The 26,329-nt window shown below is 43.5% G+C and overlaps 1 protein-coding gene across 6 annotated transcripts in view; it reads right to left on the minus strand.

Annotated features, from left to right (window-relative positions):
- The window catches only part of LOC125639791 (interleukin-1 receptor type 1), an 80,686-nt gene that overhangs the window by 51,038 nt on the left and 3,319 nt on the right, over nt 1-26,329 (minus strand). For 3 of the 6 annotated variants that reach the window (XM_075130416.1, XM_075130417.1, XM_048857504.2), the window contains exon 1: nt 1,914-1,992. The exons of the other annotated variants lie outside the window; for them this stretch is intronic. The gene's annotated coding sequence lies outside the window, so the exon portion shown is untranslated. Of the gene's footprint in view, nt 1-1,913; nt 1,993-26,329 lie in introns of those variants that run through there. 6 annotated transcript variants of the gene reach the window in all.

A 26,329-nucleotide genomic window follows, 5' to 3' on the forward strand; every position in this document is an offset into this window, starting at 1 on the left:
AATTTTTGGCTGAATAGTTTATTCACTGAAAAAATATAGTTTCAGGTCACCAAAACTAGTTGCAAATTTGAAAAAAAAAATGGGTGGGCTAGATTCACAGAAAGAGTGAGGATGTCTCTGTTGCCCAAGGTTAGGGCACTCACGTAAGAGGGGGAAGGCCCCCAGCTCCAGTCTCTGCTCCTGAGCAGGAATTCAAGTCTGGGTTTCTCACATCCCAGGTGAGTGCCTTAACCACTAGCCTTTTAGTACAAAGGCAGACCTGACATCACCAGTTTTATTAATCTAGCCCTTCATTTCCTTTGCTTTTATTTTAAAAAAGCCAAAGGTTAAATATGCCCCCAAAACAAAATAAAATATTCAATTCAACATTGCATTCCTTTTTCAATTCACAACAAAATTCCAAATGGTTTTAGTCAAGCCAAATTTCTGTTTTTTTTGGAACTGTCTGTGAACCAAAAAAATCAGTTTTTCCCACAGCCGTACTAGACACTGAGTTTTCAAAAGCACGCAGTGTATCCAAATTTGTGAATACTACTCTTTACAACTCTTTATTCTGCTCTTTACAACAGCAAGCAATGTATCCAAATTTGTGGCTCCAGATAAGAAATGTCGTAGTTGCTATTAACAATTGAGACATACCATACTGAAGTCAGTGCAGAAAGAGAGCTGCTCTCTGTAAATCAAAGTAGCAATTCACAAAATGACAAAATACACAACTTTGAAAACTTGACAATGTAAGTATCTGTTTGCACACATCCACTGTTTCCCTAAACATCTTTTTACATGATATTCTTTACCATTAGATAAATACAGTTTGATTGGTAAGTAGCATTTGGGGACAACGGTAAGAAATTGGTCTAGAAACTAACATCAAATACTGAAATATGAACACGAAAAAGCCTGGTTTCAGAAAGAATCTAAACTTCAACCGATTTAATGGCATCTATTCCAAAATAAAACAGAAACGCTAACTCCTGTCATCCCACCTCCATATGGCCTTGTATTGATGACAAGTTCAAAAAAGCTCAAGAAATGGCACCGTTTTTTGTGAAATTATTCATAAGGGCCAGTCCCTAATCAAATCAGTTAATGCATCCTTCTGTTGGTGATGCACCCTACCCTCCCTAATTTCACTTGCCACCAATTTGACAGGCAAGGTAATGTAAGCATGCAGTAAATTAATTAAACCCTGCACACAAGGATAAGCTGACAGATGCACAGTTCCTGGCTGTGAAGCTCCAGGGTAACAACCCACAGGGCTGTAGGTTATGGCACTGATTTTCAGCCTGTGGTCCAAGGACCCCTAAGAGTCTGCAAACTATGTCTGTGATTTCCAGATGGGTCCACACCTCCATCTGAAATTTTTTAGGGCTCTGCAAATGAAAAAATGTAGAAAGCCACTGGCTTCCAGGGCTGCTGGAACAATTTGTATAGTGGGGGTGTGGAGAGCCATTGATCCAAACCTGTAAACCCGCCCTATCTATGATGGAAACCACTTCAGGCCAGGGGGTGCAGGCCACCCCTAGTTCCAGCACCTATGCTGGCTTCGGGCATCCAGAGGCCTTTCTCAGCCAGCCTGCTTTCAGCTAGACCACAACAGTTCCTACAGAGGCTCCTCTAAGAGCTCCTGCTGCTTCCCGGGAGCCCAGGCACTTCCCGGGGGCTTCGCTTGGAGGCGGGTGTTCAAGGGAGAGGAGCCGCGGGGCAGAGCAAGGCTGGGGCCAGCCCGGCTCTGGCTCACCCGCACCCGGGGCTCGGCAGAGACGCCCCCGCCCCAAATCCCGGGCGGCTCCCCCGGCGCTCCAGGGCCGGGGCTGCAGAGAAGCGGCTGCTCCCTCTGCCGCCGCCCGGCCCCAGAGCAGAGGCCGCCAAAGGCCGGCAGCGGGGAGCTCCCGGCCCCGCCGCCCTCTCACCTCCGCCAGCTCCGTCCGGGCGCCGCCAGCACCACCAGCGCGGCTCGCTGCGGCCCGGGGCGCTCGGCGGGCGGGCGGGCCGGCAGGCGGCGCGCTCCGCCCCCGCTGAGCAAGGAGCCCGGCCCCGCCCCAGCCCGGAGCGAGCGCCCCGCGGGCTGCGCTCTAGGTCCGCAGCACGGGCCCCGCCCGGCAGCCGTGCCCGGAGCACCCCAGAGTGGGGGGTCTGGCTGCGTGGAGGGCCCAGCCCGTCCGTGGGCTTGCGCCCCGCACTCAGGGACCTCGCTCCAGTGCAGGCTGAGGGCCCTGAATTAGTCCCGACTCCCAGCCCTTCACGAGCTAGAGCCGAGTTTAAGGGCAGCCCAGGCTCAGAGGGGCAGGGAAAAGCTGGAGCTCCCACAGGCTAGAAAGGGGGAGATTTGCTTCCTGCCCTGGGCTGTTGCGTCTGCTTCCCCTTCCTTCCTTCCCGCCCCAAACCGCTTCTCCCTCACCCCACGGGCTGTCCCCCTGCATCCGATGCAGCCCAGTCCCATCCACCCCTCCCCCGGAGCTCTACCCTTCCCTGGGGTGCGTTATAAGTGGAAGGCAGAGCAGGGGAAACTCATACTGGTTCAGTTCAAAGCATAGGAGGGGTATCTGCTCCCCTTATGATGTTATATTAATAAAACATGACGAGGGTTCGCCAGATTTGATTTTTATCGATAAATGTCAGTTTCACTGTAGGCGGTGGAGGTGTAGCCCTGTTGCTCCCAGGATATTAGAGAGACAAGGTGGGGAGGTAGATCAGTTGCACCAACTTTTCACTGTACACACACAAACTGAGGAAAAAAATATTTGTCTATAATAATCCAACTTGACAGATGGCAAAGTAAGAAAGATGCTTCTTGAGTAATTATTGGTTTGATTTAAGGATATTTAGCTTTAGTCTACTTTTAAAATGTAGGTCAACCTAGGTACATCGCTTCAGGGGATGGGTGTGAAAAATTCACAGAAAAAAACAATTCTGTCAGTCATCCGATCTACTACTGCTCAGGGAGGTGGATTACCCACACTCAGGTAGGAAACCTCTACACTACAGTGGTACAAGTGTAGCTCCCACAGTATAGACATGCCCTTACGTTGTATGGTTTGACATGTGATGTTGACAGTTCGTGTTTTAACAGTTATAAAGCTTTATCTTTTTGAATCTTAACACTTATTTTCATTAAATAATTGCCTGACCCTCCCCCAATAGTTTCCCACAACTATGGGAAAGTAAATAAAAATCTTTTAAAATGCTTTAAAATAAACATTGATATTAATTGAAATAAAAAATAAAATTGAATTCCATCAAGCCTAAAGATGACACACAGTGGCGAATGCTTATTAAATAGACATTAAAGTGCTCAGCTTGCTTCAAAGACTCAAAAACGCCCTGTCCATTAGAACTAGATACTTACAATTAACTAATGGCAAGTTAGGTTGTAAGAACACAGAACTTTCTGCATCATTTGAACACATGCATGCAGAGGACTGACTGCCAAAAAATATCTCCAACAATTCTAAGAAAATTCCTCAGTAGTGTAAGACAGTGATTGGAAAGCGATTTCCATCCTCGCTGCATCATTTGTCCATGGCAGAGTGGACTCATATTACAATACACCTCCACTATTATTGTCAATAACTTCACACTAAGGATCAGTCGATATTTCAAGTGACCCTATTTTCAAAATAAAAAACTGGATCACTTGTTTGGCATTTCTTTTTATAGTCACGAAACAAAAGTCATACTAAAATCAAAAGTACACTATACAAAACAGAAGTGTGCCGTCATCACTGCTAGCTTGTGACTCAGTGATATTTGCACATTTCTCCTGGTGAAGGATTTTTCTTGGTAAGAGTGTTCTAAATAAACTCATGAAACTCAAGAACAATTTTAGTGTCTGCTCTCGTTCAACTTGTCTGTTCCCTTTATGCCTGTTTTTTCCCCTATGGTGTTACAACCTGGCCCAGTACCCTACTATGTGTCATCAATCTGTTGCAAATGGACCCAGTTGCTATGTCCCACATGCTTCCAAGTCAACAGGGCAGATTCTAGTCACTGTTTCTAGTCTTGGGGATCCAGGGCACACACTCTCTCTGACCTCTTTTTTGACACCCTTCCTCAGGATGTCACCGTCCATCTGCCCTAGATGCCTCAACCAGTGTTTGAGACCTCAAGCCGCCCCCCTCCCTCAGTCACTTACAACTGCTTCCTCAAACCCTACCTAGATTGTGGACACTGGACTTCTAGTTTAATCCCTTCAGGGACAACATGGTGGAAAAGCAAGGAGCACAGGCTTAGCAAAAGAATTTTCTTAACCACAGAAACATTACTCTTCCAACAGTCAAGAGTTACAGACCTTTGAAAATAACAAAAGACTTGACCTGCATGTCTGTGTTGACCCCTTTTGTGAATCTCAGGTTTGTCAGCATTTCAGGGTGGGCAGAGTACCTCCGATACTCTCTCTCCTGCAAGTCCTTTTTATGTGGGGTGATGGTAGGCCTCCTACTCAGAGCAGAACCCCAGTCTTAAATAGGGCCTACAGTGCTAAGCCATGTGCTCAGACTGAAGCTACAGACCCACCACTCATGCTTTCCCCTTCCCCACTGTAGGTCCTGGTATAGAAAACTCATTGTACAAGGGGACCAGGCCAGCTGTTGAGAGACAACCAGAGTCATTGCCCCAGATTGCAGTGTTGAAGGTTCTTAGTTGTTAGTCCTTCAACAAAGGTGTCAAGCATCTTTCCCAGACAGGGTGGCTGTCTGGAATGCAGTACAATCGTTATCATTGACCAGGCCCATGCTTCAGCAGTAGCAGTGTCCATTATTTCCACTCGTAGACTAAAACATATCCCACTGTCACAATAAGTACAGAGCAGATTCTACACTGCGTAGCAATACAGGTTGAACAGATGTTTTGTAGTGTTTTTTTAAATGGGTTGATTGATTAAAGGAAAAACCAGGATATTTTAGATACCCCAAAAGAAGTTTCTGGGAGCCTGGACATAAGATCAGTTTTATTAACATGCCCCGCCTCAGTTCCGGACGCTTGTGTTCATTATCTTGTTCCTTTTCAGGTTGCTTTGTTTTCCACTGTGAGCAGGGTGCCAGGGGATCAGCACTGAGGTCACTAACTGCAAAGAATGGGGCAGACAATCCCCAAAGCTGGTGGATATTCCAATACTTAGATTTACCAAACCAGCACAAAACAGCTTTTATAATACCTCACTGGTTACCCAGAAGCCAACACAGTTCCCTTAAAGCAACCTAGCCTCAGGCCTCCATCCAGACACTCACATCAAATATGATGGGGATTAGTGAAAATCTAATCATACAAGAAAGTTCTACCAATCCCAAAAGATCAGACATTACCTCCCACATTAATGAATATTCCAGATTTTACCCAAATACACACTTACAGACAATCCTTAACTAAACTAGAATTTATTAAAGAAAAAAGAGAGAGTACAGACATGAGTACAGTTCTGAGATCAGATTCATAGTAGAGATGGTGAGCTTTGTATTTGCAAAGAGTTCTTTCAGAATTAGTCCATAGGTTATAGTTCAATGTTCATATTCAGGGTGATCCGGATTAAGACTGGAGATCTCAATTTTAGAACTTAAGCTTCCCCTGTATGAAGTATCAAGCAGATCTGAGATAAAAAGGATCAGAATCCAAGGGGTTTTTATACAGTTCCAGGCTCTCTCTTGACAGGTCAGAGTTCTTAGGCCAGTAATTCTCAAACTTTTGTACTGGTGACCCCTTTCACGTAGCAAGCCTCTGAGTGTGACCCCCTTAAAAATTAAAAACACTTTTTAATATATTTAACACCATTATAAATGCTGAAGGCAAAGTGGGGTTTGTGGTGGAGGCTGACAACTCGCGACCCCCCCCATGTAATTACCTCACATCCTGACCCCCAGTTTGAGAACCCCTGCCTTAGGCGAACAATAGGCAATCATGGAAACTTTGAAGACTACCTATTTCCTAAGCATCATCGGTAATTACCTACACAGATTAACATAAGGCATTTTATCCACTAGGCAGTTTATCACAAACTTTAAAGAGACATATAGACAATGACATTATTTCACCCAAGATTCATTTAAATGTTAATATTCCCTTTTGATCTCTAAATCAATAGCTATAGTGACAGACAGGAACTGTCAGTTTAGATGGCTAACATCTAACAAGACGTAAGTACACACATACAATTAGTGTCACCTCTAATTCTCTAACAATACAGGTTTGCACTTCAAAGTTCTAGCCAATCTAAGATGCAATAGCTCTAATTACCATTTATATACTTTTATAACATGTCTCTAAAGGTTGACTCTGGGGTATTTAGCCTGCGAGCCACTTATCCCTTTCTGGCCATGCGTCACATACTGTATAAGATTCGTTGCAATTATATAACAGTGGTAGCAACGATGATTTGCACGGTCATACTCTAATCAGATAACATCACACCCACTTTTATTTTCAGCTCTCCAGTTCTGACATTTATAGGGCTGTTCTGCTTATCTCCTGACTCCAGTATTTTCAGCTGTCAGGGTTTTGTCTGAACTAAATGGATAGATCCGGAACATGAGCTCCAGCACCTAGGAATTTTATAGCCTTCCTTTTTGCAACATGATTGAACTGATCCAAAATATTTGCTTTCTTGGCTCTATCACTGTGCTGTATAGTTAAGCTGTCAGTGCTTGAATCACTGGTAATAACCAAATATTGTTGGTTTAGAGACAAAGAGAATCTCCTCAGTCAGATCCATGAATGGTTCCAGGGCTTGAATTTGTCTCTGTAAGACTTCACTGAAGTGGAGTCAACGGTATGATGCTAAGATCATTGGGGGGAGGAGTACTTTATTATCCACCAGACCCCTCACTTTGCTGAAATTGGAATTCCACAATTTCTCTGCCTGTTAACAGTCATTCAAGATCTAATTCTATTTTGTATGGTGTGAAGGTTGGAAACAACAGAACCATAGGTGCTGGAATTAGGGATGCTGCAGCACCCTCTGGCTTGAAGTGGTTTCCATTATATACAGGGTTTACAGTTTGGTTCAATAGCTTTCACCACCCCACTATACAAATTGTTTCAGCACTCCTGAACAGAACTATGGTTGCAATAGGTGACTAGTTTCAAGTTCTTCACAATCAAGCTTCTATGGATGATTACTGATATAATGCAGCCTTTATACAGAGCTACAGTTTGGGTATGGAATACCCCGAATGGTACACGCTAAGGTGTGAATTTATAGCCCACTAGCTACTCTGCACTAACTCTCAATGTGCAGGACCTACTCCAGCTTGCATGCAGAGATGGTCTGTCACTTACCCTCCTGTCTCTGGACCAGGAGAAGGCATATGACAGGATGGATTGTGCGTGCCCCATTTTATGGGTTTCCTCCAGGTGCTGTATGCCTCTTTGGAGTGTCTGGTCAAGCTCAACTAAACCCTCACCAAACTAGTCATCTTTGGTCGAGGGGTACATCAGGGTTGCCTGCAGTCCGGCCAGGTCTATACCATCACGATGGAGCCCTTCCTCCTTCTCCTTTGTGAGAGAATGATGGGGTCGTTGCTTTGGGCTCCAGACCTGCGGGTGGTCCTGTTGGCATATGCAATGTCATGGTCCTCATGGCACAGGACCCAGGAGACCTGGTGCGGATGGAGGCTTGCCAAGCCATCTGTGTAACGGCCTCCTCCACCCTGGTCAATTTGGTCAAGAGCTCTGACCTGGTAGTTGGGGAGGGGTGGCGGGCCCACTGCTCTATCTGGGCATGTACCTTTCTGCCACCCATCCTTCCCTGCTGGAGAACTGGGTCAAAAATCAAGGCCAGGGTGGCTGATTGAGGGCAGAGGTGAATGGGGCTGCTGCGGTGCCTTTCCTTTTGGGGGAGTGCACTGTTGCTCAACCAGCTTGTCCTGTCCATGACCTGGCATTGGTTCAACACCCTGACTCCACCCCAGGGAACTCTGGCCAGGCTCCAGAAGATGATGCTGGAGTCTTTTTGGCCAGGGCTGCACTGGGTCTCTGCAGGTGTCCTGAGCTTCCCCAGGAGGGAGGGTAGACAGCGGTTGGTCTATATCCACAGCTGGGACCATCCCTTGTGCCGTCAGGCCCTGCAGAGACTCAGAGTGCTAGTAGTCCAGCATGGAGCATGCTGGTGCACACCTTCCTCTGCCTCCTCCCAGGGCTCCGATACAACTGGCAACTCTTTTCCTTCACCTGAGAGGTCTCCCCCCCCGAGACCTCTCTGAGCTGCTGGTTTTTTACCAGGACCTGAAAGCTAGTTCCAGTGACCAGATCCATAGTGGCTGCCAAAGGGGAGGACCTCCTAGCAGAATCCCTGCTACACAGTGCTCATCTCCGTGTGCAGGTGGTGGAGTCCCCCTTGGTGCGGCAGAGGTTGGTACCACCAGAACTGGAGACCACCTGGACTAGAAACTGGGTGGACCCTGCTATGCTCGGTCAGCACATGGAGCTGCCCACCCTGCACGTCCCTTGTCATGTGCTCCAAGAGGAGAGGGCAGCCTTGACTTCTGCTTCTCTTGCTTTTCTCGTGTGGGTCCTGTGGGCAGATGCTCCCCACCCACCTCTCACCCCTGGCTCTCTGGACCTAGTCATCAGGCCCCTGCCTCAGAGCCTCCCCAGCCACCCCCAATATCACCTGAACCAGTTGCATGGTATCCAGCTGGTCCACCTCCAAACTGTGCCCAAAGAGCATCTGTACATGCTTGTGCTTCATACCATCCACTTCCTCACCCCCATGTCCTGCCCCGACACCAGGTAATGGGATGTGCTGCCACCTGAGGAGGGCGAGGAACCCCATTGGGCCACCCTGTACTCCAGTCTGGTTCCATGGCCTGCTAGGGATATTAGTTAGCGGCTCCTTCAGAGCCATGAGCATGGGCATGTACCTGGCATAGTTCACAAACTTCCCTGACACCTGTGCCTTCTGCAGTGAGAGGGAGACCCTGGCACACATCTTTGTGGAGTGTGTCAGGTTGCAGCCCCTTTTCTGGCTTTTCCAGAACCTCTTCCTGAGGTTCTGGCTGCACTTCTCACTGCACCTCCTGATCCAGGCACACGCCATTCATGGCCCCACAAAGTCATGGGACTTCCTTGTCAGCCTCCTCCTGATGCTGGCCAGTACAGCCATCCAACACACCAGGAGGAGGAAGCTGGATGGGGTGGGGGGGTACTCTGCAACCGTGGGGCCTATTTCTGGTCCCTTATCTGATCACACCTCCAGGCAGAGTTCCTCTGAGCAGTGTTCACTGACTCCCTGGACACTTTTGAGGAGCAGTGGACACTGCCAAGGATTTTCTGCTCAGTGTCCCCCTCTGGATCCCCGATTCTTTATCTCTGAACTCACCCCCATTCCTGTTTTTTTTTCCATTTGTTGTCCCCCATAATCAATTGATGCCTTGGTCCAGTGATTTCTTCCCCTTAAAAGGGAGACCTTTAGTTTTCGGTGGTTCTACACCTGCTCATCCACACAGTGCTTCAAATAGTACTAACTCCCAGTGTTGACACCCCTAGGGTATGTCTCCACTGCAATTAAAAACCTGCAGCTGGCCCATGCCAACTGAGTCAGTCTCCCGGGGCTCTGACTAAGGGCTGTATAATTGCTGTGTGGACATTTGAGCTTGGCCTGGACCCCGGGCTCTAGAACCCTGTGGGGTGGGAGGGTCCCAGAGATTGGGCTTCAGCTCAAGCCTAAATTTTATGCGGCAATTAAATAGCCCCTTAGCCCAAGCCCTGCAAACCCGAGTCAGCTGGTATGGGCCAGATATGGATGTCTAATTGCAGCATAGACATACCCTTACTGTGCACTAACAGAGCACCCAGCCAGTTTTGCTGAGATTGCAGTTTAATCTCTGCCTCCTTGTACACATGCATTACAATGCAGTTTTGATCATGCTGATCTTTCTCAAATACAAATAGTTTACCATAACTGAACCAGGGTAAATGAGGAACTGATTTTACAACCCTTATTCAGCATTCTAAAAAGGATTAAAATTTTCCCAGAAAAAGAGGAAGAGATACACAGGGGACAAAAGAGAGCTGTTCAGGGGAGGGATAATGGATATAGAAATGGATTTACATAATGGAAATAGAGATACATGCATATACATGTCATTGAGAAGGAGATGGTGCACTGCTGCAATATAATAAAGACTTGTGCCAGAATATAGCTTTTGACACAAGTTGTCCAGAGCCATAACATGATCTTTAAATAAAAATTAATTTTCTTTCTCTGAGAAATGGATTGCTTTTGAATATGAGATACAATTGTATTGTGGTTTCTAGATACAATCAAAAATCACCTAAAATGCAACCTAGATGGAACAACTATAAGGTGGGTGCAAATCTGGTTGGAAAACCATTCCCAGAGAGCAGTTATCAGTGGTTCACGGTCATGATGGAAGGGCATAACGAGTGGGGTCCTGCAAGGATCAGTTCTGGATCCGGTTCTGTTTAATATCTTCATCAATGATTTAGATAAGGACATATAGAGTACACTTATAGTTTGTGGACGATACCAAGCTGGGAGGGGTTGCAAGTGTTTTGGAGCAGAGGATTAAAATTCAAATGATCTCGACAAATTGGAAAAGTAAATAGGATGAAATTCAATAAGGACAAACGCAAAGTACTCCATTTACGAAGGAGCAACCAGTTGGACACATACAAAATGGGAAATGACTGCTTAGGAAGGAGTACTGCAGAAAGGGATCTGGGGGTCATAGTGGACTACAAGCTAAATTTGAGTCAACAGTGTAACGCTGTTGCAAAAAAAGTGAACATCATTCTGGGATGTATTAGCAGGTGTGTTGTAAGCAAGACACGGGAAGTAATTCTTCCGCTCTACTCCGCACTGATTAGGCCTCAACTGGAGCATTGTGTCCAGTTCTGAGCGCCACATTTCAGGAAGGATGTGGACAAATTGGAGAGTGTCCAGAGAAGAGCAACAAAAATAATTAAAGGTCTAGAAAACATGACCTATGAGGAAAGATTGGGTTTGTTTAGTCTGGAAAAGAGAAGACAGAGGGGACAGGATAACAGTTTTCAAGTACGTAAAAGGTTGTTAAAAGGAGGAGGAAGAAAAATTGTTTTTCTTAACCTCTGAGGATACCAATGGGCTTAAATTGCAGCAAGGGAGGTTTAGGTTGGACATCAGGAAAAACTTCCAAACTGTCAGGGTAGGTAAGTACTTGAATAAATTGCCTAGGGAGGTTGTGGAATCTCTATCATTGGAGATTTTTAGAAGCAGGTTAGACAAACACCTGTCAGGAATGGTCTAGATAATTAGTCCTGCCATGTGTGCAGGGGACTGGACTAGATGACCTCTCGAGGTCCCTTCCCGTTCTATGATTCTGTAACTCCCACCACTGGTTACACCACATGCAGACTAGGATTAGCAATTTCTTACTACTTTCATGTTTAACAGTAATATTTTGTTCCACAAGTGAAATGTTTCCATTACCTGGACAGCTGCTCTTCTTATCAGCCAGGAGAGACCAAATCTAACTGTGACATACACTGCTATGCAAGGAGAGCTCATGGTTTGGTTTTCTGCACACTGCACCTTTAAATATAAGGAGTTTGCTAGGGGCAGACAATAGAGTTAAGCAATACTGGATTAGAGTCATACATAATGCAGCACTCCCATTATGCTTTCTCTCTTGGAAGGATTTGTTCTTTCTTTATACGTTATTTTTCTTAGTATAAAAGTCACCTCGACTGAAAGTACATGTTTGCTTTCTGGATATGGAAGAATGAATATCAGCTGTCATTTTCAACAGCCATGCAACATTCTGATTCCAACATTCCATCTCTTCTCCCATTAAGGGGGCATTACCCAAACCACTACACTTGCTTTTTGAGTATGGGGGGAAAAGAATATCACCCCATATATACACTTTTACACCTACAGCAATGTCTTCAACTCCCATGGCCCCAGTTTAACTGCAGTGGCAGCCTGCCCTTGATGGTGGAGTTACAGAAAATATTGTCACACTCATAGGACTAGCTAGCTATAAACTGTATTTTGGCTCTGGTCTGGCATCCAGCACCATCATCATACCCACTAAGAATGACATGGCAGAAGGCAGAAAGGTTGCTTTGTCCCAAACAGAATGAGGTCTTCAAGTGAGTCACTAATAATATTTTACAAACAAAAACAACAAAAAAACCCACACCAGACTAAATGCTTCTTTTCTCTGAGTTTTCCAGTGCACCCCTTCTGCCCTAGGGCTGTTCTTTAGATTTCATAGGACTTCTCTCCCCCCAGGAGAAAGGAAGGCAGACATTTTACTACAACTATTTTTTGCTACCTGCTGTACTGGGGATGATAGGAAACCATGAAAAGAGACAACTATAATAATTTTTGCCTGCTCTACACTAAAGAAATAAAACTGATTATGAAGCCTCTACATTTAGAAAAATCTGAAGAACATTTTTTGTCTATATGCTTCCTCCAAATGGTTTACAAATGTCCTAATAATCATTTAGAAGAAACTTACTTTCAACAGGCTTAATAACCAATTAAAGCTTAACTGCTTCAGTGTAAATTTTTTTTTTACCATTGTGGATCTGAAATAGTTCGACTACTCTTCTCAGTACTGTCCCACAGTGGATTGGTGGCCTCGGAAAATCTCCCAGAATTGACCGTTTCTAGGAGTTGAGCAGGGAACTATGAAATAGGTACCTAGAGGGCATTGCAACTAAAACAGTTTGGGACAGTACTAGCCTGGAAATAGAAGAAAACTGAAACCAATTCAGCTTGGCAAGCGCATGGATGCTATAGTAGTTGTGCTTAAACCAATTCAATTATATTTAGTCTCTGGTGTAGACAAGGCATTGTGTGGCAAAAGTAAAATCAGAGATTTAATAGGTGTCTACTGGCAATGTTTTATAGAGGAAGCATAAAATGATAAATTATTTTGCTTCTGGAAGCAAATTCTGAGAGAACCATGATTTCACAGGGAGGGAAAAATGGACGTGAGCTGGTGATTGCTTTTTCTATGGTTTGCTGAGGGTTTTACCTTTGATTTTTCTTTCTGAGCACTTTGGTTTGTGAAAGATCACAGTGCTTACAAGGCCTTCCTGACCCAGAAGAGGGGTGCATTGTTAGCATCAGGTTTTCATCCCAGTGAATCACAGACAGAGGTTACTTAAATCATTACTAAGATTCCCTTGAAGTAGAGAACAAATAAAATAAGGAAAGTGCACAGATTTATTTTTGAAGATTTAATGTTTGATGAGAATATGCTCTTAACTATAGAAGAACTAAAGAATATTTAATGCATTGTGAACTTGTGATACCTACTAAGGCTAACTCTAAGTAGACCTTTCCTATTAAAATACCATTATTTTACCTCTTCACAGTTCTTTATTCCCCACATCAAAAGTCAACGTATACTGCATAAACAAACCTAGGAAGGTCCAAATTCCTATACAAGGCTCAGAGACAAATCTCACACTGACTGCAAAAGCTGCATGGAAATGTCTCAATTTGATATGTCCCAGAATTGGGTGCAACTCTGGATGTTGCTGATGAAATACAAGATGTTAGACCTACTGGATGATGATGGTGTGAGGCTGTTCCTGAAAGTTCCTCTGAACCTTTTCTCATAGACTCTTAGGACCAGAAGGAACCGTCATGATCATCAGTCTGACCTCCTGCATATTGCAGGCCACAGAACCTCACCCACCTTCTGCGGTAATAGACAACCTCTGGCTGAGTTATGGAAGTCCTCAAATCTTGATTTATAGACTTCAAGTTACAGACAATCCACCATTTACACTAGTTTAAACCTGCAAGTGACCTGTGCCGCATGCTGCAGAGGAAGGCAAAAAACCCCAGGGTCTCTGCCAATCTAACCCAGAGGAAAATTCTTTCCTGACTCCAAATACAATGATCAGCTAGACCCTAAGCATGTGGACAAGAGCCACCAGTCAGAAACCTAGGAAAGAATTCTCTGTAGTAAAACAGAGCGCTGCCCACCTAATATCCCATCATCGGCCATTGGAGATATTTGCTGCTAGCTGTTGCAGATTGCCTACATGCCAGTGTAGGCAGTCTCATCATACCATCCCTTCCATAAACTTATCAAGCTCAGTCCTGAAGCCAGTTAGGTTTTTGGCCCCCACTGTTGCCCTTGGGAAACTGTTTGAGAACTTCACTCCTCTGATGGCTAGAAACCTTTGTTTAATTTCAAGCCTAAACTTGTTGATGGCCAGTTTATATCTATTTGTTCTTGTGTCCACACTGGCAATTAATTTAAATAACTCCTCTCACTCCCTAGTATTTATCCCTCTGACATATTCATAGAAAGCAATCATATCTCCTCACAGCCTTCTTTTAGTTTGGCTAAACAAGTCAAGCTCTTTGAGTCTCCTTTCATAAGGTAGATTCTTCATTCCTCGGATCACCCATATTACCCTTCTCTGCACCTGTTCCAGTTTGAATTAATCTTTCTTAAACATGGGAAACCAAAATGGCACACAATATTCCAGATGAAGTCTCATCAAGGTACTGAAGTACCTTGTTTAATGGTACTAACACTTCCCTGTCTCTACTGGAAATACCTACACTGCATTACTCTTTTGCACAGCCGGTTCACACTGGCAGCTCATAGTCATCCTGTGATCAACCAGTACACCCAGGTCTTTCTGCTCTCCTGCCACTTCCAACTGATAAGTCCCCAGCTTATAGCAAAAATTCTTGTTGTTAGTCCTTAAGTGCATGACCGTGCACTTTGCACTATTAAATTTCGTCCCATTTCTATTAGTCCAATTTTCAAGGTCATCCAGATCTTCTTGTACGATATTCTGGTCCTCCTCAGCTATACCTCCCAACTTTGTGTCATCTGCAAATTTTGTTAGCTGACTCCCACTTTTTGTGCCACGCTCATTAATACAAATGTTAAATAAGATTGGTCCCAAGACCGATCTGTGAGAAACTCCACTAGTAACCTCCCTCCAGCCTGACAGTTCACCTTTCAAAGTACGAACCATTATAGTCTGCCATTTAACCAGTTCCTTACCCTTATTTCTAGCTCTTTTGCTTTCCTTTCTATCCCACCAAAGAGCAGCTTCTTTGTCTTCCTCAGTAGGAGGCAACAACCAAACTCACATTTCTCTCAGTTTAGAAAGAGCTTACAACATAGCTTAAAACAAGATGAAAGAGTTGGTGTAAAAATGAACTGTAGGGAGATGGGGAAGGAGGACAAGGAGGTAGTGACAGGAAAGAGTTATTAGACTGTAAACTCTTTGGAGTAGGGACCATCTTGTGTGTGTGTTTGTACAGTGCCTTGAAAAACGGTCCATAACTAGTACTCCCAGATGATATGGTAACAACAAAAACTGTAGATTGGCTATTTGCACAATTTGCAGGTTTGTTTTTATTTAAAAAACAAAAAACAAATAAGAGACATTAATGATGTCACTATTCCCTCCCTTCCGCCCTTCTAGTCATCATCAGCTGGCTATTCACCATAAGAAGCAACATGAGATACAAAAGGAATAAAGAATCTTAAAACTGACGTGATAGTAATTTGTAAGAGCAGTGCAGTCAAATGTGTCATGTACCCGTCTGCTGATTTACCATCAGCAGCTGGAGAACTGCTATTGCTGTGCAGGATCAGCCTAAAATATACATGAACCAAAGCCATACTTCAAAATTGCACTGTAAGATCATCAAGTCTAAGCAGAGTAAAGTAGTATAAAAATGTACCAATTAAATCAGACACCTGCCCCAGGAATATCACTGAAACTGCCATTTACAATATTTTAGAGATGAGGGTACTGTGATAGCAAGCACAAATCTTTTGGCACTGCTGGAGGGACCCCAAAGTCCAGCTGTACCCCCACCACATTGCTGCCCCTAGGAGAAGGGGTTCCGCTGAGCCAGCCAATAGCAATAGGGAGTTACCCAGGGTCTGGAGGCAGCTCAGGGAGACACTACCAGTTAGGTAGTGCTGATCACAGTAAGAGTCATCCATATTTCAGTCATTGCTTATGTAAATGTGGAAAATTAATTGTCAACATACAAACTTGCATATTTAATTGCTTAAATTTTCCTGATTGTGACCTTATAGCATCTCTCTCTCTCTCTCTAAAATAGCAAACAGAAAACAAAACACCCAAAAAATAGACATTCCATCATGTGGCATCATATTGATACCTACCTGGGTCATGGATCTAAAGGGTACAGTTTTGCTCATTACACAGGCTTCTGCCACTAGAGCTAATGAGAGCAGTAGTACATTACCATTGTCTATGTGGACCAGCACTATAGAGGGACGATACACACTTTGCCAGTACACCTCATAGCTATTTGCTGACAACAGAGGAATGGTGAGACCCGGGACCTTGGGTTCCATTCCAGGCTCTGGAAAAGAGAGTGTTCTCTAGTGGGCAGACATTCTTCTGCCCATTCCCCTCAAATCTGCCCCCTTCTCCTACATCCACTCCTACCAACTTGTTCCAGTTTTGTTTCTTACTCACCCTGGTTCTTTGTCACAGTCACATTCTCTTTGCCTACCCAGTCTCCGGCTTCTCATTGTAGTCCCAGTCTCCCTGCCCAGCCAGTCCCAATTCCTCCATTTCTGTCCCCATTCCTTGTCCCCAATTTCCTTGCCAGCCACTTCTAGTTCCCTTCTCCCAGCTCCTCATCCAATCTGTCTCTGTGCTCCACCTCCCCACTGGATCTTATTCTCCCTCCCCAGGCTCCTCATCCAATCTCAGTATTTTCCCCACCCCCTGCATGGCTCTTTGTTGCAGTGTTACCCTTCCTTGGCTCCTTGTTCCAGGCTGTTTGCCCATGTAATCCCAGTTCTCACCCCCGCACTGGAGCTCCTTGTCCACTCAGTGGACCCCCCACCAATATTGGTTCCTAATCCCCCATCTCCTAATCCAACTAATCTAGTTTCTCACAATCCCCCAAATACAATGTTCCACCAACTGGCTCCCAGTTCACCTCCATTTCCCTCACTGGCTCCTAGTCCCTCTTTCTCTGTCCAAACAGTGCCAGCCTCCTCTCCTCTCACTCCTCTCCCTGCCCCAGCTCCCAGTCTCCTCTCCCAACCAGTCCCAGCCGCTCCTCCCCTCAGCTCCCAGGCCCAGTCTTCTTGCCCACTTATTATCACTCTCCCCCACAAACTCCCAGTTACAGTTTCTCTCCCCCATACAGTTCCAGTCTAGCACTCTCCTCGTCCCAGTCTAATCCTTTTTCTCTCCCTTGTCTGCTTTTCTCCCCTATTCATTTGAATCAGACGGCTTCCTCCGCTATACTGCCTAGGTGCCAGAGGGGAGGGGGGTGTCATTAAGCACACAGGAGAGACAGGCTTTCTGCTCTTAAATTCCAGTACACAACCCCGCCCTTGCCTGGAGCAGCCATGACAGTGAAGCCCTAGGCTGGAGCACACTCAGTACCTCTGTGGACATGCAACATGTACAGTCTGGTCAGCACTAGGAGCGGTGAGAGGCTCAGACATGCTCAGTGAGGATGGAACCTTCACATGTTTCAGCTGCTAAAATTGAAATCTCTACTGAGCATGTGACACTTGCAATTTTTTTTTTAAGGCTTGTAACTTGGCTAAGTTAGAATGGATTTTCATGGGAATGGCAAAATGCACATCCCTGCCAAGAAGGCCACCTCCCTGCCAAATTTCAAGTCCCTGCTCCAAAGCAAGAAGGTGCTAGAAAAAAGGGGGCGGGGGGAGAAAATCACCAGAATATTTTTAACATGGGTAAAAATGTTTTTCTTTAGCCTCATTCTTGGAAACATGTGAACCATTTTGGCTGAAAGGTTCCGAAAAATTCAGCCGGAGACAAAATGAGCATGGAAAATTGCAGCCTGAACAATTAATATTTGGCAACATTATAAGGAACAGAAAACAGGGCTTTTCTCCCACCCTCTTAATAGGGCAATTTGAAGAGAAGGTGATGCTACCAGTCCCACCTATAATATGTGATGTTGCCAGACAAAGGAACACACAGATACGTGTCATACGAATCAAAACAACTCCACACACCATCATCTGCTTCCATGAGTCTGAAGTCCAAGTTGTCCAAATAGCTGTGGGGGGTGGGGGAGCGCTATTCCCATGTTTGTATATAAAAGCAATGGCTGGACATATTCCATTGTCCTTCAGTATTTCCCCACATACATTTAGGAAACAAGCTGTCAACGGTGAACATTTTTATGATCTCCTGAGTTCAACAATAGCAAGTTTCCACTCTGACCAAAACAAATGTGGCTGGATTGGACAGTGAAAGAAGGGAGGTGGAGGAACAGGAGACAGAAACGGATGAGAAAGAAGATATGTGAGGAGGATAAATATGTTTGATAAAGGAAAGGGTTAAGTCAATGAAATAGCCATATAATTTTACCAAACAGACAAAGAAAACTGACGAGAAAAAGAGAGACAGAAATAAAAAGCTAAAAAGACAGAATCCAAAAAGTGTCCTGAAGAGACTGTTCGAGTGAAGAAAAAAACCAAACAAAAAAACACCCCAGAACATTTAAAAATGATGGGAAAATAGATGAAGGTAAGAGACCAAAAAACAAAACAAAAAACCCAAGGAAAGGTTACACTAAAGCAAACAAATATGAGAGAGAGAGATGGAAGGCAGACCAAGTAAATTCAGTTTTTGAAACGAAGTTATGGAAGGTTTGATGCCAAAGTATCACAATGAAATACACACTTTATTTTTCTTAGAAGACATCAAAGAGCATAGTTAAATGCAAATAGAAGCAGGTGATTGTGGCTAGGTGACCTAATTGTTGAAGGCAGGAAATATCAACTGTTGGTGGCAGGAAATAACCTGTTTTAATTGAATAGGGAGGTGTTTTTGGGGGGAGAGGGATTGGGTTTTGTTTGTTTTTTTTAAAGAAACCCTAAGCGTTTTTTAAGAAATCAATGCTTTGTACGCTTCATAGAATGGCTTTTGTATCTGTTCTAGTTACTAATGGAAAGTTTGAGAGTGCATTTGTGCTTTGTTTTGGTACTTTTTTTAATTGAAGATATCTTTATAGTATATTTTTCTGATACAGAATTTCAGATAAATACTTGGAAAACTAGCTTTTATGCAAAATAATAATAATTTTCTTTTACAAAGCCTTTAATAGAAGTAATGAACTGCTTTTTAAATATAAATCTTCTTTAGAGGTCTTTAATACTTCTGGGCATAGGCGCAGACTCCGTGGGTGCTCCAGGGCTGGAGCATCCATGGACAAAAATTAGTGGGTGTTCAGCACCCACTGGCAGCCAGCTCCCTCCTACCCCCCAGCACCTGCCAACTACCTGGTGCCCTGCCAATCAGCACCTCCCCCTCTCTCGCAGCGTCTGCCGCCCGCTGCAATCAGCTGTTTCGTGGCCTGCAGGAGGCTCTGGGAGGGAGTGGGAGGCATGGGGATGGGGCATACTGGGGGGAGGTGGGAAAGAGGCGGGGAAGTGGCAGGGTGAGGACTTGGGGGAAGGGATGCGGGAGGGAAGAGGTGGGATGGGGGCTTGGGGGAAGCGGTCAGGTGGAGGCAGCGCCTGGGGCGGAGTGGGGGTTGAGCATCCCCGGGGACCGGAGGAAGCTGGCGCCTATGTTTCTGGACCAGATGCTGGCATCCTTATTCACCTGGAGTAGGACAATATTGTGAGTAGCTCAGCTGAGGTTTTTCTCATTTTGATTTTACTGGAGCTTGCTGTGGCATAAGGCACAACTTAAAGTGAAGAAGGGCAGCAGATTCTGTCCCTTTGTTAGGGAGAGGGGGGAAAGTCACAAAATGCTTCAAAAGCCCTTCCTTTAATCCCATCTGAGATTACATAAGTGTCACATAATGAAAATACAAACTACGGTGGCCATTTTAGTCTATGATTTTCTTGAACTTCAGAGTAGAATTGCAACAAACCTTACTAGAATATATTCTTAGCTAGTCCAAAAGAAATTATCCACAATGTTTTGTGTTAGTCTTTAACAGCCTGACCAATTAATAGGAAGGACAAAAGACTTTAATTGCATCTCTACTTCCACAAAGACAGGATGCTGAGAACAAAAAGATCAGAGGCCAAAAAATGGTTTAACATCCAATAGTCTAAAGCCCCACATGCAATTATTTAATAGTCTGTCAGCAATGGTTCAGGTGCCTGGGCTGGCCGTAAAACACTGGCTAAGATCTTCAAAGCCACCTACAGGTTTTGGACACCCATTCCCTGTTGGGAATTGAGCAGCGGGCATCCAAGACCAACAGGGCTTTGAAAATCTCAAGCCTAGGGAATCTCTCGATGAAAGTTCTAACCCAGCAGAGCGTTACCAGTATCCCAGTAAGTGCACCACCTTGGAGCAAGGTATGGGAAAGCCTCCACCTGCATGGAGTTACTGCACATGGATGCAATGAAATCATGGATGGAAACACAGATGCTGCATCGGCAGTATAACACCTACCAGCTCAGTCCCATAGCAATCTTATCCATCCTTCAATGGCCATTTGATGCTTTTCCAATCGACCTTCCAGGCCCATTTTTCTCTATTAGTTGTTGTTTAATAAATTGTATTTGCCTGAACTATATGATCAGTGGGTCAGGGAAGCATCCAGAGCTGAGCGAGTACTCCAGAATAGCCCTTGTCCCAAGTGACTACAACAAGACTGTGGGTCGAGCCCCGCCCCTGAATCCTGGGTCCAGCCTGGTCTGGGTTACAAGGACTCCACCACAGAGGAGAGTGGAAGGGGAGTCCTCGAGGTTAGGCAGACCTCTGGGTAAAGAGTGGGAGTGAGGACTGAGATCCTTTCGCTAGCCAATTCCACCAGCATAGTGTATAAGCCAGGAAAGTCCCCCACAATACTGGGACCATTCCCCCACTTACACATACAAATTGGTGGTGAGCATCAGGCTACTGAAAAGTAGCCAATGTGACCTTAATTTGTGAATAATCTCTCCCGCCCCCAGACCGGGATTTGGAGAATGCAGAGATAGCTCAAAGCCTCCACAGTTTCCGTTTTCCCAGGGCCTCTACACAGAATCTCACCCACTGCCTTACAGCACAACTCTGGTAAAAGTTTGCATGTCTGTATGCGGATATCTTTCAGCAAGAGAACGACCAGCATTAAAGACAGATGTGAACTGGCAATTGTGTTACACCAGTCTTATGCTGATATAACCAGTAGAGATGTGGAATTACACCACTGTAAATCTTGACTAATTTAGTGTTGAATGTGGCTCCTTAGGTTTTGCTATACTTTTTTTCTCCCCATTATGTTTGTCTCCTTTTGTCTTAAGAGCTAGACTTTAACCCCAAAACCTAAGAGCTACCACCTTAAATTTACCCTCTGAACGAGAGAATTTGCAAGCCATCAGAAAGTCTTTCAAGCAAGGACTTTCTTTCTTTTATATGGAGTTTTTTTTTTTTTTTAAGGGAAAGGGTATAAAGGGAGATTAATTTTAAGTTCAGTAAACCTTAATTTAGCAAAGTGGTTTTTCCTCCTTTTTGATGTTTAATAAATGTTGAAGTTTTTTGGAGGTGGGGGGTTGGTAATGCAGAAAAAGTGAGACCAAACCGTTGGTGTCACAACCACAAACTATAATTACTGTGAATGCTGGGCTAGAAAAGAAAGTAACAGCTAAGAATGGTTTTAAACCAACTCCTAAATACTTATCTGATCCTTACAATATGGCAAAGAAGCCAGGGTAGGGGCAGGTCACCGTGGTCCAGTGAACAACTGGGAAAGCAGGGATGAGTCATCTGCTATTCCTTGAAAATGTCAAGGAGAGATAGAGAGGCCCTGACTTTCCATTCAAGAGCTTTTGCTTGCACATCATGTACAAGCAAAAAGGGCACAGGGATAATTTTCCATTTTCAGATCACCTTTAAGGTGACTAATTTAGAAAAAATAGTGCATAACTGCTCAATTCCAAACAATACCTCAGATATATTTAGCAAATATGGTTACAATGGTGGTGTCAGTCCATTTCTTAGTGGTCTGACCTCCTTGTTACGATGAAACTGTGACAGACATCTTTTTCTCTCTCTGGGAAGGAGAGGGGAACCTTGCTGTTCTGGTCCCTGCCCCCTGACAGACACCATAACCATCTTACTCTGCACAAAACCCTGCCATTCCAATAGATTTGAACTCTATGCAGGCAGGTCTTTTTGTAGGATCAGGACCTAAGCTGGTACACACACAAAATGAAAACAAGAATTTCTAACATGTATATGTCTTAATAATAAAGAAGTGGATTGGTACAAGGCATTGTACTTTAATTGACCTTAATTTCCCCAGTCCTAGCAACAAGGAGGAAAGCAGATCCTGCTCTAGCTATATGAGATAATTATGCTGACTTGTTTTTACCATCTGAGCTAAGTAAGATAAATGAAAGCGGGAGAACTTTGAGTCATCTTAATTGAAAGGCTGCTTGGAAGGAATGACACACATAATAAATTGAGAGGTTTTTCCATGTGTTCCTTAACTCATTAAAAGACTTAATGCACAGGATTTCCTAGCCAGGAACTACAACATTATTTATCTAACGACCATGCTAATGTGACTGGATTAGGATAATGTTTTCTCCATCTGGCTCACTGTAATAAATTCTGCTTTAAACTGCAGCCCTGAAATATTTAGATATCAGATTTTATTTTTATTTATTTATTCTTAGACTTGGAAAGATTTAATTTTTATTGTTTATAAAACTTGACAAACAATATTTGCTTTGTTTTTAATCAATGAAAGTTATTGCAGTACCAGGAAATGTAATAAAGCTAAGACACTAATTATTTACTTTAATTTTATAAACATACAAGTCAGTTTATAACAGGTACAGAAATAAAATGTCATAATATTGTATATGGATTGCTAGTTCAAACCGACTGCACATATTACAAGTGCACTATATAACAACTTTTTCTTTCTGTATCTGTAAAATTAGTTTTGGAGAAGTAAGTGGAGCAAAAAACTAGATGAACGCCACCATATAAGCCCAAATCCTACAGATTTACAAATGTGCTTAACTTTATATTGTGAGTAGTCACACTGGGTGAAATCCTTGCCCCACTGAAGTCAATGGGAATTTTGCCATTGACTTCAATGGGGCTAGAATTATACTGACTTCAGTGGGACTGTTCATGATGAGTAAAGTTAATCCTATGTATAAATCTTTCCAGGATTGGGGCCTTCCTCATTAAAACCTAACCCTTCTAAGACTACTTATATTGTATTTTACATTTTTTAATTCTACTGGGCTTCAGTAGGATTTCCCCCCAAGAGGGTAAGCAATTTGGAGCAGGGACATTCTTTTGTCACCTAGCACAATGGGGTCCTGGTCCATCACTAGGGCTCCTAGATGGTAACACAAATAAATAAATATACTTTGCACAGGGATGAATTTCACTCTAGAAGAGCAATGCTGGTACATTGAATATTACTTTCTAAAATCTGTATCCTGCATCCCTAAGTACATGGAAGTAGTATTGAAGTTATTAATAGTTTGAGGAATGCATCCAGAGCTTGCAGAATTGAACTCCTAAATCAAAAGTTGTACTTTAAAAATGAAATGTACCCACTGTCTATAACAAGCAATATTTTGCACTTTCTTGGTGCCTTCCACCAGAGGATCTCAAAACGCTTTAAAAGCATGAATGACTTAAACTTTACCGCTGTGTCTTTAACAGAGACACAGGAAGCTTAAATTACTTAACAAAGTCTGTGGAGGAGCCAGAAATGAAAACCAGATCTCCTTGCTTCCAATCTTGTCTCTAACCAAGAGCTTTGGCCTCTCACATTTTCAAAGAACCTACAGAAGTTATGCACCCAGTTCCCAGAAGTCCCAGTCTCAAATCTCAAACTCTAACTAATGCAAGTGGTCTCATTTATTCAAATGATTGAAGTCAGAGTTTTCAAGACTAGGCCAAAAAAAAATATATAGTTTTCCTGAGGATAGAACTACGTAGGGATGAACTCTTCGAAGTGCATAGACTGACATTTTCCAAATACTTTTAATAATAGTGCACCGGATAATTTCAAAATTGGAGCAAAATAAAAGTATCTATAGGACATTTCTAAATTGGATCAATAGCTAGTGCTTTCCAGACAGTGGTCCAAACAACGCTGATAGGTTTGTAGCGACTACTTTTCCACAAACTTCATCTATTCAGTTTGGAGCATTACCAGGGTTTATTACGGCAATTCCTTGATAAAAAACTAAAAACCACTGAACCCGATGGACAGACTCCATTTTACTACAGTGGCTTTGGATCAGGCCTTAAATGCCAGTAACTCTGGACTTAATATTGAACAGGTGCAGAACAAAGATAAGAGGCTCTGGAAAAGTACTGCTTTCCTCTGACTGGCTGTATAAGTTGCAAGAATTCATAATACAGGACAAGCAAAGGACACTTCAAAACATATCCAGCCTGAGTCTCCTCTCACTTTCAGTAAATCAGGAGCAACTCCATAGAAATCAGTGGGGTTGCAGTGGTGCAAACGAGATCAAAATCAGGCCTTATTGTTTTATAAACACCCATTAGAATTCCACAGGGACCCATCATCTTTCAACACTATATGTAGCTGCTTTTTAATCAGGAGATTAAATGTATTAAAGTAACTAAGGTTTCAGAGTAACAGCCGTGTTAGTCTGTATTCTCAAAAAGCAAAAGGAGGACTTGTGGCACCTTAGAGACTAACCAATTTATTTGAGCATAAGCTTTCGTGAGCTACAGCTCACTTCATCGGATGCATTTGATAACAGTACAAGATGACTTTATAGAAAGATGCGATATAATCATAGAAATGACATTATACAGTTACCAAACTTTTTAAATGAATTGTGTAAACCGTTGTGTAACTACAGTATATTGTTACAAAACTGGATTTTTTTTAAAGTTACTTAATATAAAGGAAATGATTAACAATAGAACAGGTTGAGAGATTATTTTACAATCCAAGCTAACTAAAGACTCAGTTTAAGTCTCACCTCCAATATCTGGGTGTCTCTCTAGATAAAACACTTGTTTAATTAGACGTACTGCATCTTGCTAATATAGGTCAGTTTTCACTGTACATTTGCTTATTTATTACTATTCTTTACCACCTTAACATTCTTTGGACCAAATCCTCTCAATCCATGCAAAGTTCAACTAATACTAATGGGTGTTCCCCCAGGACTGATTGACTCTTGCCTTTGCTGCCTTGGAGTGCTCATGCTGGTGCTTCATAGCAGGCATTACAGCCATGGGCAGGGGCTGAGGCCACTGAACATCCCAACCCAGGTGGTTTTGGCCAGTGAATCTGCCTAGCCACTGACCATGCATCTGTACCCAAAAAACAAACAAACAACAAACATTCATCTGGAATCGACGCCAGATACTGCCTCATTGCCTTCTCCCCACACAGAAAAACTAAAAGAAGGGCCAAAGCTATTAAAAAAAAATCATATGAGTTTCCATGTGCAGAGTTTTCAGGTCTCATGCAGGCAGGGGAGCTGGATTTACCTTCCCATTTTGTGGGCAGGAGGCCAGATATCACAGAGCACCATGGATGCATAGAATGTCCATGCAGGTGGCCAAACTTCATCTTCTCCCTCTCCTCTAGCAGCATAGCTCCACCTCATCTGGCCCCTTCCACTTCTGTCCTTACTTCCCCAAAGGTTTAGCATTAAGTCTTGTAGATATTTGCTGGGGCACAATTCAATGTAGAGTGGATCTCCCCCAGCCATGGCCTTCATTGCTCAATGATGCCCACTAAACAAGAACCCAAATTTGTAGCATTTGTCCAGAGAAGTTTCAGAAGAACCAGAGGGAAAGAAGGGATGATGCTGTTTAAATTCAGCTCCTCTCCCTCATTTTGCTAACATTTAAGCAAGTTTTCCTAACTTTTCATCTCTTCTTAGCTGAGGGCTGATAGAGATGGGAAAATAATAAAAGCTCTTAAATTTAGTCTTCAGATTGGGAATTTCCTGTTATACAGCATGCACTTGAAGTTCATTCCTTATTCATACTTGGAATTTTTCCATTTTATTTCCCAGTCTCCACATTGGTTCTGTAACAACTACCCTGGGAAATAGATTCAGCCTCCTCCTCCTTTTGATTAAACTCTATTTTATCAAGGACATGTTGATAAGTAATAGACCTCACATTTCACCCCTGCACTGTCAGATATAGTAGTCTTGATTCCTCCCTCTCTTTTATACACTAGGTTAATTAACTGACTTCAGTAGAATTACTGCCAATTTCCAACAGTATAAATGAAAAGACAATCAGTCTCAGTGAGTTTACAATGCTCAGCCTTTTACTAGCCTAGGAAGGAACTGCAGATGTAGGACCAAATCTTGTTTGCCTTGCTCCTGTGAACAGTCCTATTGATAAGTAGGGCCAGCAGTATTTGGTCCATAGTCCAGTA

This window comes from Caretta caretta, chromosome 1 (assembly GCF_965140235.1).
Source record: "Caretta caretta isolate rCarCar2 chromosome 1, rCarCar1.hap1, whole genome shotgun sequence".
Classification (NCBI taxonomy): Eukaryota; Metazoa; Chordata; order Testudines; family Cheloniidae; genus Caretta; species Caretta caretta.